Below are 15,680 nucleotides of genomic sequence, written 5' to 3'. Positions count from 1 at the left end.
GTGTATTGGTCCAAGATAGAGGCGGGTAAGTGGGTTCAAAATGGCCAGGACTATTTTGGCTGCAATATACAGTGGCGTAGCGTGGGTTCTCAGCACCCGGGGCAAGGCAAGTAATTTGCGCCCCCTAACCCGTGGATTTTAGCACTCGAGTCTCTTCCGCCCCCCCAGATGTTGCGCCAGGCCCCCCTGCACCCCCCACGCTACGCCACTGCTCCCACCACAAGTCTTCAGGACAGCCATCCGAAGGCTGGCACGGGGAGAAGGTCTCTCCGCCCCACCGCCAGGCTTCGGAGCAGCCTTCCGAAGGCTGCCAGTGGGGCGGAGAGAAGCCTGGCGGCGGGAGGAGGTCTCTCTGCCCCACCGCCAGCCTTCGGAGCAGCCTTATGAAGGCTGGCGGCGGGAGGAGGTCTCTCCACCCCACCGCCAGGCTTCGGAGGAGCCTTCTGAAGGCTGGCGGTGGGGCGGAGAGACCTCCTCCCGCCGCCAGGCTTTGGAGCAGCCTTTCGCTTACCGTATTTTTCGCTCTATAACACGCACCTGACCATAACACACACGTAGTTTTTAGAGGAGGAAAACAAGAAAAAAATATTCTAAACGAAACAGTGGATGTATGATTTTTGTGGTTCATGCTGTGGCCACAGACGTGATCTGACGGTGAGTTTGGGGTAGCCCAATGCAAAAATCTTGAGGATCCATGTGGATCCATGCTTTGTAACCATGTTTTTGCGCCATTGCAGCCCCATGAAACAGTGGGTGCGTGTGTGTGTTTTGGTACAGGCTGTAGCCATGCATATGCTATATGATCTGATGGTGAACCTGGGGTGACCCAGTGCAAAAATCCTGAGGATCCATGTGGATCCGTGCTTTGTAACCACATTTTAAGTAGGGAGGGAAGGAAAAGTATTAAAGGGAGAAGGAACACGTGTGGGGTGGGTGGAGAAGGATGTGGCTAATACTGCAGGAGAGGGGTCTAAGGGGAAAAGGAGCTCGCGTGGGGTGGGTGGAAAAGGAGCTTTTCGGAGAGCTGAGCGGGGAGGGGGGAGGGAAAGAGCACTGTTGCTTTAAAGGAGCCAACCGGACAGCAGCCACTTACAGCAGTGTAAGCAGCTCCTTTCCTCTCCCGCTTTGCTCCTTCTCTCCCTCTTTGCTGCTTTACACAGCTAATGGTGAATCCCCTGCAACCCAAGTCCTGCTCAGTGGATCAGCTGAGACGCTGGGAGAATTGTAATTTCCCCCTCTCCCTCATCCCGTGCCCTCCTGTCCCCAGCAGCCTTTTAAAAAACTTTTTTACTGGTTTTCACTGCGCTCGTGGCTCAGAGCCCTCCTGTGCCTGCCGTCCCTCTGCAGCCTCATTGCTCCGTTTAGAGCGCACGGACCTTTGCTAGCTGAGGCTGCAGCAGCTGTTGCTGGCTACGCGGCGCTTTTTCCGGCTCGCTATGGCTCCCGTCTGTCCCTCCTCGCGTGTAAGCGGCTGCTGCCCGCTTTGCTGGCATGGCTCTCCTTCCCTCCCTCCTCCTCAGCTCCACCCCCTCCTCCTGGCTGTAAAGCAAGCAAAGTTAGAGCCGTGCAAAGCCCTGCAAGCAGAACCCGCTTTGCTTGACTGACGGCAGCCATGGATCCAGTGAGTGCATTCGCTCTGTAACACGCACAGGCTTTTCCCCTTACTTTCTAGGAGCAAAAAAGTGTGTGTTTTGGAGCGAAAATTACGGTAATTCCCAGCAAGCAATTAGCAGGCTCGCTCCACCTCCTCCTCCTCCTCCCGGCTTTGCTGCTGCTGCTGCGCGGCTCTTTTCCTCCACCGGCGGCGCGCTGCGCCTTGGAGAGGTTCCCGCTTCCTCGAGGGGGGCCGGCCAAACGCGCCCCCCCAAATGTTGCGCCCGGTGCGGCCGGCACCCCTGGCACCCCCCACGCTACGCCACTGGCAATATACGATAGCAGCCGAATCAGCATGAAAGGGGAGATTTTTGCTCACTGTATTCTGCAAAGTCAATCATTTAGGAAGACTTGAAACATGAGGAGCTTGGGTTTAAAGAGAACAGTGGGCAAGTGTTGTTATGCACAATGTGTCGATTTCTTGGTTAATCAAAAAGAATTCACTGACTCTATATATCACTTGCCCTCATTTCCTCTACTTTCAAAACTTTCATCAACTCCCTATTTTTTTTAATCAAAACTCATGTTTCAAGCCATCAATTCAGCTTCCTATCACACAGCTCCTTTTGGCTTTTTTGAGTGGGATCTATGAACCACTGGCTCAGACTGTCCAGATCCTTCCCCTCACCCCACTCCACCCCTTTCGGCCCTAAGAATTCCGAAATGAATTTTTCTACCTATATACTGACACTTGCCAACTTTTAAAATTAAATCTGGTGCTGTGGGTGATGCAAGTCTGTTCAAGAGTTCTGACACTATGTTATATATAACAACTAGGCATTCATGTTGCAAGACCTCACTCCTAGTGGAACACTGAAATATGTTTTATTTTGTCTTAGGCCACATTCGCACCATGCATTTAAATTACTATGATGTCACTTTAAACAGCCATGGCTTCCCCCACCCCTAAAATCTTGGAGTTGTTGTTTATTTTTATTCCATTTTTTAAAAAACAACAACAACACCATTGTTATTGCTTTCCAAAAATATAAACATTAACAGAACAATTGGTTTTCCCATTCCCACCCCCTCTCCCTGGAATAGAAGACTAATGAGTTAGATTTTCCCATATGTCCATGTGAATATTTCATAAAGGGGTAAGGTCCCATTACCTCCTGGCAAACAGAAGGAGAAGAAATGGAGGCAGTGAGAGATTTTATTTTCTTGGGCTCCACGATCACTGCAGATGGTGACAGCAGCCACAAAATTAAGAGACGCCTGCTTCTTGGGAGAAAAGCAATGAGCAACCTAGACAGCATCTTAAAAAGTAGAGACATCACCTTGCCAACAAAGGTCCGTATAGTAAAAGCTATGGTTTTCCCAGTAGTGATGTATGGAAGTGTGAGCTGGACCATAAAGAAGGCTGATCGCCGAAGAATTGATGCTTTTGAGTTATAGTGCTGGAGGAGACTCTTGAGAGTCCCATTGACTGCAAGAAGATCAAACCTATCTGTAGTGGTTGCGAGTTACTCGTGCGTAATCCTGCTCCGTTTGAGCATTAGATTGCCTGGTTAAACCCTCCGGACTGCACAGCCCATCTCAGCGTGGCTGCCCTTAGTCACTCGTAGAATCTGTCTGAGGGCGTCTCCCCCTAGCGCTGGGACCTTCTCCTGCAGAATCAGAGACCCTCTCCTTCTCCCGTGCCTCTGATGTCAGTTCCCTGACATCCACCTCCCTCCCAGGGCCCCCTTCACTCCCCCTCTGACCGGTGGGCTCTATTGTGGCCTCTTCTCTGGTCGGTGAGCCAAGGAAACCCCGGAATGAGCTGTCCTCCTCATCTGTGGGTACGAAAACCTCTTCCCACCTGCTAAGGTTCCCACCCCAGGAATGACCCTCCCAATCCGATTCTTCCTCGGATTCTGAAAACCCTTCGAAACTCTCTTCCTCCTCTGTGGTACCGAATTGTTCCTCCCAGAATCGCTCTAAGGGCTTGGGTTTATCTGGGAACCGTCGGTGGAACACTTCCACCATATTCTCGTCGCCAACTGCCTCTGCGGGGACCCATGTGTTTTCTGACCAGGGCTCTCCTTCCCACGCCACCAAGTACTCCACTTGCCGACCTCGCCACCTTGAATCAACTATCTCTGCGGCCGAACTTTGGTGTTCCCTTTCTTCTACCTGTGGTGGTGGCGTGACTTCTACCTCCCGCCCCTCGAATTCCCGTCACTCTCTGTGTGGTGAGAGTAAGGACCTGTGGAACACGGGATGTATTTTCATGTTGTCTGGCAACCTGAGCTTGAACGCCACGGGGTTTATCTGTTGTATAACTTCAAATGGCCCCAGTCGTCTGGGCTGCAACTTCTTGCACCCTCCCTTAAAGGGTAACCCTTGAGTGCACACCCACACGCGATCCCCCACCCTTATGGTTTCCCCTTCCCTTCGGTGTTTATCTGCTTGCTTCTTGTAATTGGCTTTGGCCCTTTCTAGGTTCATCTTGAGCTGTTGAGGTAATGCTTCCATTTCTTCCACAAACTGTTCAGCTGCAGGCACACTCCAGCTCTGTTCCTCATTACCCGGGAATGCCCTGGGATGACACCCATAATTGGCCAAAAATGGACTCATTCCTGTGGATACATGTTCAGCGTTATTGTACGCAAATTCTGCTAACGCTAGTCTCTCTACCCAATCATTCTGCCTCTCGCTTACGTAGCAGCGTAAGTATTGCTGGAGTACGCTGTTTGCCCTTTCCGCTTGCCCATTGGTTTCTGGGTGTCTCGCTGTCGAGAAGCTGACCTCGACTTGCAGTAGGCTTATGAGCTTCCTCCAGAACCGGGAAGTAAATTGTTTTCCGCGGTCTGAGAGAACCCTCAAGGGGGCGCCATGCAGCCTGAAAATGTGTTCTACAAACAACCGTGCCGTTTCTTCCGCCGTCACCGCATGTGAGCAGGCGATGAAATGGCACATTTTGGTTAGCAAGTCGACTACTACCATCACTGCTGTTTTCCCCCTCGATTTGGGCAAATCCGTCATGAAATCAATTGACACCACCTCCCAGGGTTTGTTGGGTGTGGGTAAGGGTTCCAGCAAACCCGCTGGTACCGTGCGTTCCCCTTTGGCCCTCTGGCAGCGGTCACACCCTCTTACATATTCGCGTACATCTTCCCTCACCCGTGGCCGCCAAAATTGTCGAGTCACCAGCATCATGGTTTTGTGTTGCCCAAAGTGCCCCACTGTGGGGGTGTCATGTAGTTGCTTGAGTACCCTTCTTCTTAGAGCCTCCCCCGGTACGTACATCGCCCCCCTGTAGTACAACACCCCTTCCTTCTCTTCGAACCCCTCTGGTGCTCCCCTCCCCTCTTGGAGTTCCCTGATTTTTGTTCGTGCGAATTCATCGTCCCTAGTGAGTCCTGCCAGTTCTCTCGTGCCCACTAGAGTACCCCCACACACCCATCGGTCCTCAGGTACGACGTGTCGGGTCTCCGGCGGCCCCTCTCCTTCAAAGTACTCTGGTTTCCGCGAGAGAGTGTCTGCTCTCACGTTTTGCTCGCCTGGCACATACTGGATTTCGAAGGAAAACTTGGAAAACTCCTGCGCCCAGCGAATCTGTCTCTGGTTGAGCACCCGTGCTGTCCGCCAATATTCCAAGTTCTTGTGATCTGTGCAGACCTGGATCTTGTGCTGCGCCCCTATCAGCAAATGGCGCCACCGACAAAAGGCAGCGTAAATCGCTAGCAGTTCTTGGTCGTACACGGTGTAGTTTTGTTCCGACTTGCTCAGCTTCCTCGAAAAAAAGGCACACGGTTTCCATTCTTGCTTGTTCAGTCCTGGCTGCAACAGAACCACCCCGATGGCTCTGTCTGACGCGTCCGTCTCCAACCTCAGTGGTTTCTCCAAGTCCACATGTAGTAATTGTTCTTCCGACACGAACGCCTTCTTCAATCTTTCAAAGGATTGCTGGGCTTTCAAAGGATTGCAGACGGACTTCCGGTTCCGGTCGCAACCAGCGAAGAAGCGCGGAAAACTCGCTCTTGGTTTTCCGGGCTCTGCGGAGGCTTGGGGGAGACGCTAGGGCGCAGCGCACCCCAAAAGCCCCAAGGGGGGCACCCTTGGGGGATAGGCACCCAGCAGCGTGGCAGCGGTCGTACCGTTCTCCTGAGCTGGTACGAGGAGAAAACGAAGGACCGCGAGCGCGAACTGGGAAGGCACCGACTCTGCAGGGCGACGCCTCGAGCTTCAGCTGGGATAGGCGACGGGCTTCCTTAAGAAAAGAATGGTACCCTCAGTGTTTTTAATATGTTTTTCTTATTAATGAGTAAGGCGTAAAGCCAGTAGTGGAGCTGGGCGGCTCCTGGAGAATTCTGGATTGTGTTTGGGAGTTCGCTTGGTGGAGGATATAAGATGGCGCAGGCGGAAAGTCGACGATATAAGGAAGCTTTGGAGAGTCTGTTTGAGTGAGAACAATCTGCTGCGAGGATTTAAGAACTGTTAGAACTGGATATTAAGGACTAACCGGACCCTGGTGAGTGTTACAGTTCGTCTTTTGGGGTTGTTTTTACGTTGTAACACAGGGACAAGCGGTTCCTGGCGTTTATAGTTTATAATATCACAATTAAGACCTGGAGTGCCTATGCTACCCTCGGAATGAGTTTAAGGACAATACTAAGGGAGACAGCAGGCATAAGGTGAGAGGACTTCAAAGTTTCCGTGTTTGCTGCCACACCCCGCTTTCTTTGTTTGTTCTTTTTTTTCTCCTTGCGCCTGCTCCCCCCTCTCCGTTCTGGGAAGACATTCCCTGGTGGTTGGAGCTGAACAGGAGGACTCAATACAGAAGAGGTAGCGTGACGTTTTAATTAGTTTCACGCGGCTTAGAGACATTGGTGCATTATAATTGACTTGGATACCGACTGTGGCTTCTGGAATTTGGACTCTGACTATAATTTGGACTTTGACTATAACCTGGGCTCAGATTATACTCTGGACTCTGACCATATGGGATAAATGTGGACTAATCCGGACCAGATATTTCTAAGACCTGACTGTGGATTATTAACCCTCCGCCTACGTGTGGGTTAAGTGGATTGGTGAGGGGTAAAGAACGAGAACGCCAGGAGTCTGGGGGGTGTTACTCCACACTCCTCCCCAACCTTTCTCACTGGACTGATCATAGGACTTCTGCTCAGAGCCGTCTGAAATTTCTATTTGGACATTGCTAAATCTCCGAGGGGACTGCTTAACTCAGCCTGGAAACTGGTCTTTTTCTGGCTTACTATTGTGGGTTACTACTGACAATTTCTACTTACAATTGTGGTTAACAGGGGGGTTGAAAAGGGAAGGAAGTAAAGTCAGGGAGGAAGCGAACCTGCAGGAGATTGAGATTTGGAAATGATGGGAAAGGATGGAAGAGAGTGGAAGAAGGGGGGAGGGACCCCGGGAGAAAGAAAGCTGTCGCAGCAGGAGGAAATTAAAGACCTAGATAATCTGTGGGCAAAAATAAAGGAGGAATTTAAGCAAAATGTATTATATATGGAAAATAAATTAGGAGAGGTTCAGGAGATGATCGATAAAAAGATAGAAGGAGCAGTGGGTGAACTTTCAACAAAAATCCAAGATCTCACAGCTAAGTCCAAAATGATTGAGGAATCTAACAAAAAGCTGCAGAAAGAGATGAGGGAACAAAAAAAGGAGACAATGAAAGTAAAAGAAGAGCTGGGAGAGCTAAGCATCTCTCAAGACAGGATTTGGGATAATCTAGCCATGGCTGATATGCGGTTAAAACAGCTCCATCTTAAATTCAGGGGAGTAGCAGAGGAAAGAAATGAAGATATTAGAGGGAAAATGATTAAAGAACTCTCTAACTGGCTAGGTCTAAGGGAGGAAGAGATGGCAGCTACCGTAGACAATGTATATAGAATGACTAGGCCCAAACATTTGAAAGCGAGTAAATTCTTGGGAGATTGCCTGGTGATCTTCAACTCTCTGGAAATGAAAAACTTAATTTTGAGAAAGAGCTATAATAATAGATTAAGAATTGATGGAAGGCCTATTATTATTTACAAAGAAATACCGGTTAGGCTACTTCGCAAAAAAGAGGGATACAAACAAGTGGTAGCAGCTTTGAAGAGAAACGGGATACCATTTCGTTGGGAATTCCCGGAGGGGATTGGTTTTTTCTATAAAGAGAAAAAATTTAGATTGTTGGACACACAGGAGGCGGATAAGTTTTTGAGAAGATATGAAAAAGATTTGGGAAAGACAGAGAATAGATCAAGGAGTAGGGAGAAAGAAGAGGAAGGAGAGATAAGGAATAGATATGATGAAGAGAGGGGAGCAGGAGAGGGGGTAGTGGATTCGGATGAAGATGATGAGGAGGCCGTAGTGGGAGTCGAGACGGCAGAAGAGGGGGAGCTCTCAGGACATAAAGGAGAGAGATCATAGTTTGCGAATACGGTTAAAGGTATAGAAGCAGACAAAAGGTAAACAATAACACACACGCTAAAATTTTTATACTGGAATGTAAATGGGTTGAACGAGAAAGTTAAAAGGAATAAAATTGAGAAAGCTTTGAAAAATAAGAAGTACGATATAATTTGCTTTCAGGAAACTCATATTGCTAAAAAACACAAACATATCCTGGTGAATAAAAAATTAGGAGTAGACTTCATTAATTCTGATGTTAAAAAAAAAAAGAGTAGTAGTAATATATGTTAAGGAAAAGTGGGACCCAACTCTGATTTGTAAAGATGAGGAAGGAAGAATCCTAGGGATCCAACTAAATTTCCGGGGGGGGGGGAATTAATGTTGTGACAGTATACGCTCCGAATACAAACAGAGCAGAGTTTTTTGAGAAACTTGAAAGTATGCTATTAGAATTGGAAACCCATAAACTAATTTTGCTTGGGGATATGAATGGTGTTCCAGCGCCGGATTTGGATAGGAGTGTAAAGAAAGGGAAACTGAACAGGGGAAAATTGCCGAAATCATTTAGTGACATGGAGGGAAACTTAGACCTAATTGACATTTGGAGGCACAAAAACCCTACCTCCAAACAGTTCACTCATTATTCCGAACCCCATCAGAGCTGGGGTAGAATCGACCAGATCTGGATGACAAGAATACTCTCGCTCAGAGTTAAGAAATGTGAAATTCATCCCAGGACACTATCAGATCATTGCGCCTTAGATATGGAAATAAAAAATGAAGCGAAGGGACAATATAGGTGGAGGATGTGTGAGAACCTATTCGATAGTGAAGAGGTGAGGGGAAGAATTAAAGGCACCCTAAAAGAATATCTAGATTTAAATTTGAACAAAGAAACCCCCATAGAGGTGGTTTGGGACGCCAGCAAGGCGGTTCTAAGGGGCCTTCTAATACAACAAAACAATTATAGGAGAAAGGTAAGGGAACATAAGAAAGAGGAGATCCTCTCCCAGCTGAGAAAATACGAGAGAAAATTGACTATAAACCCAACAGATGACGATGCCATTCGAGCCTCTAAGGTGCTTCAATCTCAATACTCAGCAATATTAAATCAGGAGATAGAATGGAAAATTAAATTTACAAAGCAGAGGTATTTCGAGTCAGCAAATAAAATGGGGAAATTACTCGCTTGGCAGTTAAGAAAAAGAAAGAAACAAAATGTGATAAATAAAATAATATCGGAGGATAATATTATAGAAGACCCAGAGGAAATAGAAAATAGGTTTACTCAATTCTTCGAAAAGCTATATGAAAGAGGAAGAGAAAACAGTGCAGAAATTAAGAATTATCTGGACCAAAATGAAGGGAAATATATACTAGAGGAGGATAGAATTCAATTGAATAAGGAGATCACAGTAAACGAGATTAAGGAGGCCATCAGCAGGATGAAGATCGGGAAAGCCCCTGGGCCGGACAGCTTGTCCGCAAAATATTACAAAACATTAGAGGAATATCTAGCCCCGGTCCTAAAAGACGTGATTAATAACATTCTCCAGGGTGGGAAGATCCCGGCCTCGTGGAAAGAGGCTTATATAACCTTGATCCCAAAAACAGAGAAAGAAAAAACAGATATAAAAAATTACAGACCAATCTCTCTGCTTAACAACGATTATAAGATCTTTGCTGATATTATGGCCGGCAGACTTAAGAAGCTTTTAATGAAATACATACATAAAGACCAAGTGGGCTTCCTCCCCAATAGACATCAGAAAGAAAATGTTCGTCACATATTAAACATCATTGAATACCTAGATATGAGAATAGATGTCCCTGCAGCTTTAATCTTCATAGATGCCGAAAAGGCCTTTGATAATGTTTCATGGGAATTTTTATTACAATGTTTGCAAAAGGCTGGCATTGAAGGACCTTATATGAAAGGTATCAAGGCAATATACACAGAACAACAGGCCAGGCTGATTATAAATGACAATCTGACGAAACCGTTTAAGATCGAGAAAGGCACAAGGCAGGGCTGCCCATTGTCCCCCCTGTTATTTATAATGGTCTTAGAAGTAGCTGCAAATAGAATAAGGGAGGCAGCAAATGTGAGGGGGATAAGAATTGGGAAGAAAGAATTTAAGCTTAAGGCCTACGCTGATGACCTGGTTCTGTCCGTGGAGAATCCAGCGGATAGTGCAAGTAGGGTGGTAGAACTTCTGGAGGATTTTGGCAGACTGTCCGGCTTTAGATTAAACAGGAAGAAAACAAAAATTCTAACAAAGAATATGACTGAACAGGAGAAAATTCAATTGGAAGAAAAGATTGGTATCAAAATTGTGAACAAAGTAAAATATTTGGGAATCTGGCTCTCACCTAAAAATATAAATCTGGTTGAAGACAATTATAATAAGGTATGGCAGGACATTAAAAAGGATTTAGACACCTGGCATAGATTGAAACTCTCATGGACAGGGAGAATGTCTGCAATTAAGATGTGCATCCTTCCGAGATTACTATTTTTGTTTCAAAATATTCCGATAATTAAAGGTACCTCCCTCTTTAGGAACTGGCAGAAAACCCTGACCAAGTTCATTTGGCAGGGGAAGAGAGCCAGAATAAAGCTTAAATACCTAACAGATTCAAGAGAAAGGTGCGGATTTGCAGTCCCGAATATCAGGTTATACTATGAAGCAGCCTGTATTTGCTGGCTAAAGGAGTGGGCCACCCTTAGAAATACAGATCTCTTAGATTTGGAGGGTTTTAATATTAGATTTGGGTGGCACGCCTACCTTTGGCAAGAGAAAGGGGAGGTCCATAGAGGTTTTTCTAATCATATAAGCAGAGGCCCACTATTAGAAGTGTGGAAGAGGTACAAAAAATTGATTGAGAAAGGCATCCCCTGGTGGCTCTCTCCAATTGACATCATTAAAATAAAAAAAATAAACATGACGGAGGAAAGATGTACGTATGAGGACCTTCTAGTAAAGACAGAAGTAGGATGGAGGGTAAAGCCTTATGAGGAGTTGAAAGACAAAATAAAAGAATGGTTTCATTTCCACCAAATTAATGCTTTATGGGGCGAGCATAAGAGATTGGGGATGAATGAAAAAAAATCGAGGTTTCAGGTCGAAATCTTGGAAAGTAATGATAAACTCCTCTCCAAAATGTATAAACAGTTACTGGAATGGGACACTAAAGAAGATCTGGTGAAGGGAGTGATGGTAAAATGGGAGAAAGACCTCGGTCATAATATAGACTATAACAAATGGCAGATACTTTGGACGAAAGGTGTAAAATTTACAGCTTGTGTAGCCCTGCGTGAAAATTTAGAGAAAATGACTTACCGTTGGTACCTGACCCCAGCAAAGTTAGGAAAGATGTATAAAACTGTTGATAATACCTGCTGGAGATGTAGAGACAAGGTTGGGACCTTCTTCCACATCTGGTGGACCTGTGATGTAGTAAAAGAATTTTGGAAGCAAATCTATGACGAACTGAAAAAAAATTTGAAGTATAATTTCCCCAAAACCCCTGAGCTGTTTCTCTTAGGTATGATTGGTAAGGAAATAAAGAAAATAGACCAAACATTTATTCAATATGCCATGGCCGCGGCGAGGATCCAAATTGCACAAAAATGGAAAACCCCTGATTTACCTACGGTTGGAGAGTGGCAACTGAAGTTATATCAATATATTGAACTAGCGAGATTAACACAAAAAATAAGACAAAACAACGCAGGTAACTATAAAGACGAATGGAACAAATTTTTAATTTATTTTGAAACCATCCAGGGAATAAATAATTTATCAGTAGACGATAGTTAAAATCATCGATGTATAAGGTTTTACCAATACTGCAGAAGTAATATAAGAATAGGTAACTCCAAGACCAAGTTGGACGGAAGTTCTGTTATTTGTAACTGTATATGTTGTATCTGTTTTTTTTTTTGTTGCTGTTTTTTTTCTCTTTTTTGCCTTTGTTCTTTTTCTTTTCTATTTTTTTTTCTTTTTCTTGATGAAGCCTTTTTTGAATGTATATATTTGCAAGATAATGTAAATTGTGTATTTTTCTAAAATAAACTTTAATAAAAATAAATAATAAAAAAAACAAAAACAAAGGATTGCTGGGCTTCCTCCGTCCACACAAACTTCTTTTTACTACTGAGACAGTCCGTGATTGGGGCTGTCAAGTGTGCAAAGTTCTTGATGAACTTCCTGTAGAAATTGCCAAAACCTAGGAACCTCTGCACATCCTTTCGTGTCTTTGGGGTTTTCCACTCCAATACTGCTTGCACCTTGCTTGGGTCCATTGCTAAGCCTTTGTCAGATAACTTGTACCCCAGGAACTCCACCTCTCGGGCATGAAACTGACATTTCTCTAGCTTGACCCACAACTGATGTTTCTGCAAGCGTTGTAGCACTTCCCTGACATCTCTCACATGTTGCTCCTCATTTTCTGAATATATCAAGACGTCGTCCAGGAATGCTACACAGTTCTTGTAAAGCAGAGACCCCAACACGTGGTGCATGAACGCTTGAAAACAGCCTGACTGTAATCCGAAAGGCATAACAAGATATTCAAAGGCCCCCAGGGGTGTGAACATGGTGGTCTTCCATTCATCTCCCTCTCTCATTCAGATTAAGTTGTAGGCCCCTCTAAGGTCTAGCTTGGTGAAAATCTTTCCCTTCCTCACTCTCGTCAGAATGTCGTCAATTCTGGGCATAGGGAAAGTCACAGGTTCTGACACCAAATTTACCGCCCTGAAGTCCACGACCAGCCTCAGTTTATCAGTGTCCTTTTTGTCCACAAAAAATACTGGGCTGCCCCCCCACTGCCTTTGACTCTCTTATAAACCCTCTCTTTAGGTTCTTGTTGATAAAGTCCTGTAACTCCTTCATCTCCCTGTCTGACATGGCATACAGCTTACCCACAGGCAGCTGCGCCCCAGGGAGCAAATTGATCTGGCAATCGAACGGCCTGTGGGGTGGCAGTCTATCTGCCTTCTTTTCACTAAAAACCTCCTTCAGATCAGCATATTGTGGTGGCACCTTCCCTTTACCCTCCACTGCAGTGCTTGCCACTCTGGCTACACTCATCCTTGGCATTTCCCCGCCTAGGCAGTGCTGCAGGCAGTAGTCAGACCCAAAGCTGACGGTCCTCTGATGCCATGCCACCACCGGATCATGTTGCGCTAGCCAGCTCATCCCTAATAGTATTGGGGGACCCGCTAATGAGGCAACGTGGAAGGCGATTGTCTCTGAGTGCCTAGACACTCTCATTCTCATCGGTGGGGTTTGGTGGGTAACTTCCCCCCCAATCAGTTCCCTCCCATCAATGGTGGTGACTTGCAGAGGTGCATCTAAAGGTAGCAGGTGAAGCTGATGCTCTAAGGCAAAGTCCCTGCTAAAAAAGTTGCATGAGCTTCCTGAGTCCAGCATACCCTGAACCTTCACTGGGTGCCCATTTGGGAGTTCAAGCACCACCTCAATGGCAATTGCTGATCTTGGAGAATCTGGTTTGGGCACATTCATTGGTTGTTGGCTCGGCTGCTGTGCCCGCTGATTGGCAGCCAAGCGTTTCCGTTTCCCTGCTCCGGAGTCTGGGGTTCCTCCTCCTCGCCCCCCACGGCCCCCACCATTCCTTGCCAGGCCTTTCTTTGTGGGTAGACTCTGGCAAAATGTCCTGGCCGTTGGCAAAGGAAACATTTCTTGGTCGTTTTTACATTCTTTCCCTCCCTTTTGCGACCCTCGCTGGAGTTTGAAACTTCCTGGGCGCGCGCACCGCCTATTTCCATTGGCTGCGCTGGCGGGGAAGGCTGCCTAGGTATTCTAGGAATGCGGTAGTCATGACAACGCTGCTCTCTCCCTTCCCGCCTCTCTTGAGCCCGCGCTTCCTGTCTTACGCCAATTGCAAGGACTGCCTTGGTCAGCTGATCCATAGACTGTGCACGAAAGCTCATCTTTGACCGTTGGTGACAACCCCTCCTCAAATAGCATTTGTACGGGTTCCGAGTCCAGCTGCCACCCCAGGCGATGAACGATCATGGCAAAACGTGACCAATAGTCTCTAACTGACCCTTCTCCCTGCTTACAGCTCAGCAGTTCCCGTTTGGTCAAACTCTGTTGCACATCGCTACTAAACATTGCGTCCATCGCCTGAAGAAATTTCGTTAGATCCTCCATGGCGTTATTCTGCATTGCCATAAGCGGTCGAATCCACTCTCTCGCCCCGTCCTGCAAGTGCCCCACAATATAAGCAACTTTGGCTGCGTCATTTTCAAAATCGTTTTGCTGCAGCTTCAAGGCATATTCTATTTCTGTTCTAAACGCCCCATACTCTTGAGGCTTTCCCCCAAACTTATGCACCAGTCCTGGTACCTTCCTCGCTATGGGGGTGGGTTTCCCCTGAGCATCCAGAGACCGTCGTTCGTCCAGCCTCGCCGTCAGGATGGCTATGTGCTCTTCCAAGTCGCAGTTTCTCTCCTCCAGCGATTGGCCTCCAGCCGCCCCTCCCGTTGCTCCAACTTCTCCGGTCTTACTCATGATGCCCCCTTCTGCTTGTTGCGCACGAACAACTTTCAGTGACAGACAAATTGCTGTAGTGGTTGGGAGTTACTCGTGCGTAATCCTGCTCCGTTTGAGCATTAGATTGCCTGGTTAAACCCTCCGGACTGCACAGCCCATCTCAGCGTGGCTGCCCTTAGTCACTCGTAGAATCTGTCTGTGGGCGTTTCTTAAAGCGCTGCCAACATAAGAGCTGTTTGACACCCAATCGTCTCTGCCTCTCACTGCGTGGGAGTCTCCTGCGCAGCGTGGGCGTGGGCAGCGGGGTGCTTGGGCTCTCCTCACTAACTTCCAACGAAGAGTCCTGGAGCCCCTGCACCTCCCTGTCCCATTGCTCTCCTGGATCCCTGGTGTTACACTCATTCTCTTCCCCTTCTTCCCAGCTGAGTCTCCCCCTAGTGCTGGGACCTTCTCCTGCAGAATCAGAGACCCTCTCCTTCTCCCATGCCTCTGATGTCAGTTGCCTGACACTATCCATTCTTAAGGAAATCAGCCTTGAGTGCTCACCGGAAGGACAGATCGTCAAGCTGAGACTCCAATATTTTGACCACCTCATGAGAAGAGAAGACTCCCTGGAAAAGACCCTGATGTTGGGAAAGATGGAGGGCAGAAGGAGAAGGGGACGACAGAGGACGAGATGGTTGGACAGTGTTCTCGAAGCTACCAGCATGAGTTTGACTAAACTGCGGGAGGCAGTGGAAGACAGAAGTGCCTGGCGTGCTCTGGTCCATGGGGTCACGAAGAGTCGGACACGACTAAACGACTAAACAATAACAACAACATATTTCAACAAAATTATCCAGATCAGATGCCTTGTTGAGACATGTACTCTCTTTGTTAGTTTCTCAGACAAAGCAATTGTCCATATTTTTTCCCATTATCTGATGTGTAGGTGATCAATTACTTTGCTATGAGTAATTGTGCAGCCACCATAAGAAAATCAATACAGTGGTGCCTCAGGTTACATACGCTTCAGGTTACAGACTCCGCTAACCCAGAAATAGAGCTTCAGCTTAAGAACTTTGCTTCAGGATAAGAACAGAAATCATGCTCTGGTGGTGCGGCAGCAGCGGGAGGCCCCATTAGCTAAAGTGCTGCTTCAGGTTA

At 46.8% G+C, this 15,680-nt stretch overlaps 1 protein-coding gene and 1 long non-coding RNA gene across 4 annotated transcripts in view; both read right to left on the bottom strand.

Moving 5' to 3' along the window:
- Positions 1-15,680, bottom strand: part of HAAO (3-hydroxyanthranilate 3,4-dioxygenase) — a 90,363-nt gene that overhangs the window by 51,986 nt on the left and 22,697 nt on the right. The gene's annotated exons all lie outside the window — the stretch shown is intronic.
- On the bottom strand, positions 24-15,481 carry LOC309529725. Its single transcript, XR_014218380.1, has 3 exons — positions 15,365-15,481; positions 1,920-2,765; positions 24-59 (listed from the first exon to the last, which is right to left on the bottom strand). It is a non-coding gene; the product is annotated as an uncharacterized lncRNA (long non-coding RNA).

The sequence above is a fragment of the Podarcis vaucheri genome (genome assembly GCF_965113315.1).
Source record: "Podarcis vaucheri genome assembly, chromosome: 3".
In the NCBI taxonomy this organism is placed as follows: Eukaryota; Metazoa; Chordata; class Lepidosauria; order Squamata; family Lacertidae; genus Podarcis; species Podarcis vaucheri.
Note: the sequence above shows the minus strand (reverse complement) of the source record. Positions and strands in the feature narration are given on the sequence as shown.